Source organism: Microtus ochrogaster, unplaced genomic scaffold, assembly GCF_000317375.1.
Source record: "Microtus ochrogaster isolate Prairie Vole_2 unplaced genomic scaffold, MicOch1.0 UNK67, whole genome shotgun sequence".
NCBI lineage: Eukaryota > Metazoa > Chordata > Mammalia > Rodentia > Cricetidae > Microtus > Microtus ochrogaster.
Window position 1 is genome coordinate 316,397 of NW_004949165.1, and position 8,192 is coordinate 324,588.

The 8,192-nt window shown below is 38.2% G+C and overlaps 1 long non-coding RNA gene across 1 annotated transcript; it reads right to left on the reverse strand.

Moving 5' to 3' along the window:
- Nucleotides 1-7,673: 7,673 nt before the first annotated feature.
- LOC113455620 lies at nt 7,674-8,192 on the reverse strand. Its single transcript, XR_003376624.1, has 3 exons — nt 8,159-8,192; nt 7,815-7,915; nt 7,674-7,720 (listed from the first exon to the last, which is right to left on the reverse strand). It is a non-coding gene; the product is annotated as an uncharacterized LOC113455620 (long non-coding RNA).

Below are 8,192 nucleotides of genomic sequence, written 5' to 3' on the forward strand. Positions count from 1 at the left end.
TGTGTTTCAATTTTTAAAATTTTTTAATATTTTTTTGGTTTTTTTGAGACAGGGTTTTGCTGTAGTTTTAGAGCCTGTCCTGGAACAAGCTCTTGTAGCCCAGGCTGGTTTCGAACTCACAGAGATCCACCTGTCTCTGCCTACCAAGTGCTGGGATTAAAGGCATGCGCCACCACCGCCCAGCTTAGTCTCTGTGTTAGAAATGGCTGATGGTAATGCTGCCTGACTCTTCCTCTTTGGTCACATCTTGAACCTGTTGCAGCTCAGCTTACTCCCTTAACAGCCTGGTTTGATTCTCTTCTTTTTGGTTCTGATCTGGTTTACTTCAAGCTGAAGGCCAGACTGTGGGACTAAAGAAGCAAAACTCAACTATTTCTGTTCCATATAAACGAATGAAATTTTAATAATAGAGAAAGTATACCCTTATTGAACAGCTATCAAGGAAAAGCCACACATATTTTAAAATGAATCTTAAAAGTATAGAGAATAAAAGCAATTGAAAAAAAAAGTAAAAAAGGATCGTGAAAATACTCATTTAAAAACTCAGAACAAATGGACAAAGCATAAAAAGAAAATGAATTATAAGCTCACTGTCCTTTATTTATGGCTAGAAACCAAATATGAGTGAGTACATCCCATGTTCCTCTTTTTGGGTCTGGCTTACCTCACCCAGGATAGTGTTTTCTATTTCCATCCATTTGTATGCAAACTTCAAGAAGTCCTTGTTTTTTACTACTGAGTAATACTCTAATATGTATATATTCCATACTTTCTTCATCCATTCTTCCATTGAAGGGCATCTAGGTTGTTTCCAGGTTCTGGCTATTACAAACAATGCTGCTATGAACATAGTTGAGCATATGCTTTTGTTGTATGATAGGGCCTCTCTTGGGTATATTCCCAAGAGCCTAGGCAGTTTGGATGCTCAACTTACTAAACCTGGATGGAGGTGGGCGGTTCTTGGTCTTCCCACAGGTCAGGGAACCCTGATGGCTCTTCAAGCTGATGAGGGAGAGGGACTTGATGGGGGAGGGGGAGGGAAATGGGAGGCGGTGGCGGGGAGGAGGCAGAAATCCTTAATAAATAAATAAATTTAAAAAAAAGAAAATGAATACAGCACAGGTTTTCCTCCATAAGTCCAACACTAAAATGGACATTTTTATTGTGCATTACCAGAAATACAGATATAAATGTGTTTTTTACAACTTTGGTATTCTACTGAATATTGGGTTTATAGCCCACTCTTTTAATTTGATGACATATTATAAATACATTCTCATCATTAAGGCCTTTTCTACAGTATCATTTAATTTCATGGTAGAAATTACACTTCTTTGCAGGGCTACACTAAGAGAAATTGAATGAATTCCCTCATAAAAGACATCCTCCTAGTTTTTTTTTTTTGTTGTTGTTCAAAGGTTTTGTGTTATAGTTAATGGTGCTATGAATAGGGTTGCAGCTAATCCTTGGGCTGGTTCATGCTTGCTTATTTCCGCAGCATAAATCCCCATCAGTAAAGCAGTGAGTTTAATTTATGCACAATTGACAACCTGTCCTCTGGACAGACTGGATCAATACCTACTCCTCAGCAGTATTTGAGGCATGTTTGACAACAGGACATAGGAGGAGAAAATGAATCCTTCCCAGATTTCAAATGTGATATCTCTGTGCTTGCCTAGTATACTCAAGCCAATTGCTTAAACTCCTTGAATTGCAAAAAAACCAGATATTTTTATTTGTATTTGTGTAATCATTGTGTTATCTCCAATTGATCAAAGGAGTAAATATAGTGTATACAATTATCAAGGAAAATAAGCCCTATTATGTGGTTTCCAATTAGAAGTAGGCAACTAGCACAACGCCCCATGCATTTGGAAAAAAAGAAAAATTCACTTGAAATGTCATAAATCTGCTGGACAGTCATATTTTTAGTTTTGAAATTGCTTCCTTATGTTCTTTAACAACCTCACTTTTTTTTAAATTTTCAAGACAGGGTTTCTCTGTGTAGCTCTGGAGGTCCTGGAACTCATTCTGTAGATTAGACTGATCTCAAACTCAGAGATCCTTCTGCCTTTGCCTCCCAAGTGCTGGGACTAAAGGCCTGCACCACCAATACCTGGCTGCCAACTTCACATTTAATGTGACTGATTTATTTAGAAATAAGTATTCTTTGATGTTGCAATCTTGAATTACTTACATTTTCACAAATAATGTCAACATTTTCTCAAAGTTTACATGTGTATCATTTTAACTTATTTATAGATTTTGTTTGTTTTGAAGGGGTCTATGTTGCCCAGACTGGCCTTCAACTTATGGTGCTTATGGGATTTCCCTACTCCCTGGCTCTCAAGTATCTGGGACTTCAGTGGTTTTTGGATTTTTTTTGTTTTAATGAAGAAAGTTGAAAAAATGTTTTTCACAGGCCTGGAGAGGTGGCTCAGAGATTAAGAGCATATACTGCTTTTGTACATGACCCGAGTTCAGTTCTTAGGGCCATGTCAGGTAGTTCACAACTCTATGACTTCAGCTCCAAGGTGATCCAATGCTTCTAGCCTCTGTGGAAGCCTGAGCTTGTGAGAATTAGCCAATAAGAGGCTGAAGCTAATGACAGGCAGTGTTTAAATGAATACATTTTCCGTGTAATTATTCTGCGACTATATGGAAATCTGGGAGATGGGCTCACTGGTTAAGAGCATTTGCTGCTATTACAGAGGACCCAGGTGCCTAGCACTCATGTCAGCCAGCTCACAATTGCTTATGCTCTAGTTTCAGGGGATCTGAGCCCTCTTTTGGCCTCCATGAGCACACATTCACATGTGCACAGAGAGGAGAGAGAGAGACAGAGACACAGACTTTTTTTTTGGTTTTTTGAGACAGGATTTCTATGTAGTTTTGGAACCTGTCCTGAAACTGGCTCTTGTAGACCCGGCTAACCTTGAACTCACAGCAATCTGCCTGGCTCTGCCTCCCAAGTGCTAGGATTAAAAGCATGCATCACCATCACCCAGCAAGACTTTTCTTTTTTAAAGCTGAGAGAGAGCAGGGGAAAATCAGGATATGAAGCCTGTTAACTGTGGTGACATATACCTACAATCCCAGCATTTTAGGAGATGAAAGCCCGAGAATCAGGAACTCAAGGTCATCTTTCAATATAGGAAATTCAAAATAGGAAGTTCAAAATTGGCCTGGGCTACAAGGTATTACCTAAAGAAGGTTTTTGGGTTAAGGGATGCCTTTGATCACAGCACTTAGAAAGGAGAGGCAGGCAGATCTCCGAGTTCAAGGCCAGCCTGGTCTATATAGCAAGTTCTAAGTCAATCAGGGGTAGCTAGTGAGAACCTGATCAAAAATAAATAAATAGAACCAAAAATCTCATAGAAATATGAGTTGGCTTTAGGATCTTTTCCAGTCCAAAACTTCATTGCTAGTCAAGCATTAAAGGTTTCTGTGAAGAAGAGTCCATCCACGTGTGGTGGTGGTACATGCTTTAATTCTCACCATTTGGAGGCAGAGGCAAGTGGTTTCACTTTGAGTGGATTTGAGGCCAGCCTGGTCTACATAGTGAATTCTGATGAGTAAGACCAGTCTCAAAAACAATAAAACCCCAAACAACAACAACAACCACGAGAGTCCAATAAACCCTAAGAATCTTAGTTTTCCCTGCCTAGCTCTGTTCCCCTATAGCTCGGCTATAGGCCAATATAGTTCCTTTATTTATCAATGGCAATCACAGCATACAGAGGGAAATCCCACATCAATGGCATCTGTTTGTTTGCTTTGACCAATAAACAGCTATGAGCAAGAGATTACAAACTGGAAGATGAAAGTCAAACCAGGGGTGACCCATGTAAAGGAATATCTACAGCTTGCAACTGTTAACTGTAGTAATATTTTGTTTGTGCTTTAACAAATAAAGCTTGCATGAAGATCACAGTGCAGAGCTAAGCCACTAGAGGCCAGGAAGTGGTGACACAAACCTTTAATTCCAGGACTCAGGAGACAGAAGCAGAGGGATGTCTGTTAGTTCAAGGCCACCTTGGACTACACAAGATTTAAACTGTCTAAGAAAGAAACAGAGCTCACACAAAGGTGATCCCAGCACGTGAATCATGTTCTTTTAATCCCAGCACTAGGGAGGTGGAGACAGGAGTGATATGATTGAGCAGAGAGAGGATTATAAGGTGGGAGGAGACAGGAGCTCAGTGTAGTCTGAGTTTTGGTGAAGACAATTGCAGTCTGAGGATGCAGTCTGAGGATCCAATCTGAGGATGCAGTCTGAGGACAGGATTGCCCCTTTGGTCTGAGCATTGGTAGAGGTAAAAGGTCTCTCTAATGGCTGGTGGCACTGCTTTTCTGATCCTTCAGCTTTCAGTCCCTAATATCTGGGTGTTTATTAAGAACAATTAGAATTCATGCTACAGTTAACAGTGCCCACTAGTTCAGCCACTGTGAGAAGATACCCACAGCAATAACCCTTCTAAAGATGTAAATGCTAGACACCAGGCCCAGCTCCTTGTCCCAGGCAGTCACTTCAATGAGCAATAATTCTGCTAGTGGAAGTCTCCCCTTTTCCTGGAAGTTCCCAGGAATTCCATCCCAAGCATAGTTTAAAATATTTCAGTCAAATTTGCCAATCTCTTCCTATGAAACCATTTTCAATTATTAGTCTTAAACTTTCTTTTATGGGTCTAAAATATTTACACATGCTTCTAATACTTTTATGATTTTTCTCATATATTTCTTTCCTTATCCTACTTGAGTATAATTTTGAAAACACAAAGTCTTAACCTAGTATAACCAGTTGTCCTGTTAGTCTGCTTTTTCCCCCCACTGGAAATTATATACTAAATACTAGAGCTAGAAATTAGATACTAGAATCTATATTTATATATTTTGATTCAATTATTCCTAAGATCTATTATTTCACTAGTACAGTACTGTTTCAAATGCTATAACCTTATCCCATTTAAAAATACATGTAGCCAGGCGATGGTGGCACACCATCCCAGCACTTTAATCCCAGCGCTCGGGAGGCAGTGGCAGGTGGATCTCTGTGAGTTCGAGACGAGCCTGGTCTACCGAGCTAGTTCCAGGACAGGCTCCAAAGCCACAGAGAAACCCTGTCTCAAAAAACAAAACAAACAAACAAAAAATGCATGTGAGTAGCCAGGTGTTGGTAGTGCACACCTTTAATACCAGCACTCAGAAGGTAGATGTAGACAGATGTCTGTGAGTTTAAGACCACCCTGGCTACAGAGATAGTTCCAGGGCAGCTGGGGCTACACAGAAAAAAACTTGTCTTGAAATTAACCAAATAATCAACCAAACAAAGACCTGTGTGACCTTTGAGTGGAAATGATACACATCAACTCACTCATCTTCAAATGCCAGAGAAGAAATAATTTGCTGGTTGTAGTGCCTCACACTCCTCCTATCCCAGCACCTAGAAGGCTAAAGCCATGAGTTTAAGGATAACTGAGTCTTCCAAGCCAGCTTGGGATACCTACCAATATCCTGTCTCAGAAAACTCAAATACAGCCAGCCAAACAAACAATAACAACAAACCTCCAAGAATGATTTGTTAGCCTTAAAATTTGTGTTTTATTAAATAGCCGTGCTTGTTTGAAAGGCTCTGCTTCTTCTCTACTTTGACATAATGGTCATTAAACAACAACAGGAAGGCTAGATGATAGTAGAAAACACTCTGACTTGGGAGAACATCTAGGTTTGAAACCTGACTTTGTTATTTGTTAGCTGTGAGCTGCTGGCACAATGATGAACCTAGTTCAGCCACTGATAAAGATGGAGCAATAATAACATCATGCCTATTTCCCAGGTAAGTGAAAAGGATTAGAAAGGAAAAAATATGTTTACTAACACAGAGACTATCACCATTAGCAGAAGGGCTGAAAAAAAAAATGTCAGATTGCCTTCAGTTCTGGTCTAGGGTCTACTGTGGTATCATTTACACATCTCATTTGACTCATAGAAGTCTTGAGTCACCAATGATCATATGACTTCTGGTATTGAATCAGATAATGATTTAATAAACTATGATGATACAATGGATATTAAATGGTGAACTTAAACAACATTGTTTTTAAAGTAAATTCATTATTAAAACCTTTGCTGCATTCTTAAGTATGAAATCATCTTCAATAATGGTTTGGGGCAGAAATATTTTTAAACTTCTGAACCTTTTAGTATATAGATATAGGAATATGTGGTGCACAATTATTGCCTAGTCTATAAAGCAACCCTTTCCTCAGTATGCAATATATTTGTATTCTAACTTAGCCAGTTTTAATTGAGTTAATAGAATTTGATTTCTATTACATTATGCATGACTTTTAATTAGAAAATAAGAATTTGACTTTCTTCTTAGAGTCAAGTAACAAACTAAAACTGATATTAAACTACCAATTTGTATTTATGACAACTCTAGAGAAAAATATGTAAGACAGTATGACTTACCATTAGCATTAAAACTCTTTGGAGTCTTTCAGCCTTGAATTTGAAGCTGGGAAAGTTCCTTAATCTCTTTCAGTTCCAGCCTCTCATGTGTAAAATAGAAGTAGCATGGGGTGTCCACAAAGAAAACTATTACGAGGGGAATTAATATTAACCAAGCATCAAGTATGGCAAGCATTCACTAAATTATTGTGACTAATGGGGAATGGCAATATTAGAGAATTATTTGGTAAGAAAGAATTTTAAACAAATTAAAGAAATAACAAGGTTTCAAAGAGTAAACTCATGATAAATGTAGTTTTATTCTAAGCAGACAGATGATATTTTTGTTTGTTTGCTTTAATGTGAATATATGTTTGGGTAGAAAGAGAATTTTATTTGAAAATATTTGCTTGGTTTGTGGATGTAGCTCAGTGCTAGAGCACTTGTATAATATCCCATGGTTTTGATTCCCACAATTAAAAAAGCATTTACAGAGATATTACTATACAGTGCTAGTACTGGGAATAATGAAAAACAAGCTTAAAAACAAAATCTTATTACAAATATTCATATATTCATTGACAGATAAGACTTAATGAATCAGAGTGCAAAGGTTTGGGATGTTAAAAAGTCAAAAAGCAAGATCTTTTGATTTACAAAGACTTTGTATATAGATCCCTCTTTCAATGTTTTCAGAAACTGTCAGCAGAATTATTTAGGATATTGAATTCCCTGGATATTCTTCAAGCTTTTCCTCCTATATTGAAGCCTTATGTGAGAAGAGGATGTAGTTGAAGTTAAGAGGATCTCTTGATTTTAAAAATCTCTGGAGAATTTGGCAGGGCCAAACATTGATGTCTACATTATTGTTTTTGGTGGCCGGTAGATTCATGTTCAGCTTAATTAGGCCTTAGAACTGATGTACATGGAGCTATTGAAATGATCTAACTCCATAACACAAAGCATACTTCCTGGTTTTTGCTTCCTGTGTTTCCTGCTTTGTGTCTCAAAAATTGGCAAATTTCTTAGCCATGTGAATATGCACTTCTTTTCTCAGATAAAGAGAAATACTTTGCTCATGTGGTTTCGAAAGGTTCCCTTTCCTGGTTGTTTCAGAGTGGGAGGCATCCATTCAGAAGGTCAGAGAAGTCATGACACATTATGGGTAAGCTCATCTCTTACTTCACAGTGAGTTCAGAAGAGAATGATGCAAGGCAGCAAAGGAAGCCATGGTCATGATATTCTGTGGCAGAACATTTGGGTTTCCCTACAGGTGGAATCAGTATGAAGTGAGTCATTAGTCATCACATTTTCTGGAAGACTCAGAAGAGAAAAAGTTTAGAGTGAAATTGAATACAGACCTATAATTCACTTCTGTCATTCACAAGGGAGGATGATGTTCTGCATTAAGCTTGTTCACCAAAAAGGCTCACAATAGTCCGGTTCTTATGCCAAGTGCCAACTAGAAAAGAATAGAAAGAGAACACAGGGTTTTTGAAATCTTTATTGAATCCTACTTATGTTAGGAACAGGTAAAGATGCTTTGTTCAAACATGTCCTTTTTATATGATTAAAAAGTCTGATGGAGACAGTGGTGGTAATGAGCAATGTGAAGAGCTAAGTAGTTAAGGAAAGGGAAAGGGACACAGGGAAATTATGAGTGCTGTAGATGACTGGGTCAGGAGAAAAGGAGCAGAAATCTTACCTGGGAAACTGAGTCCCACTTCACACTGATCTGC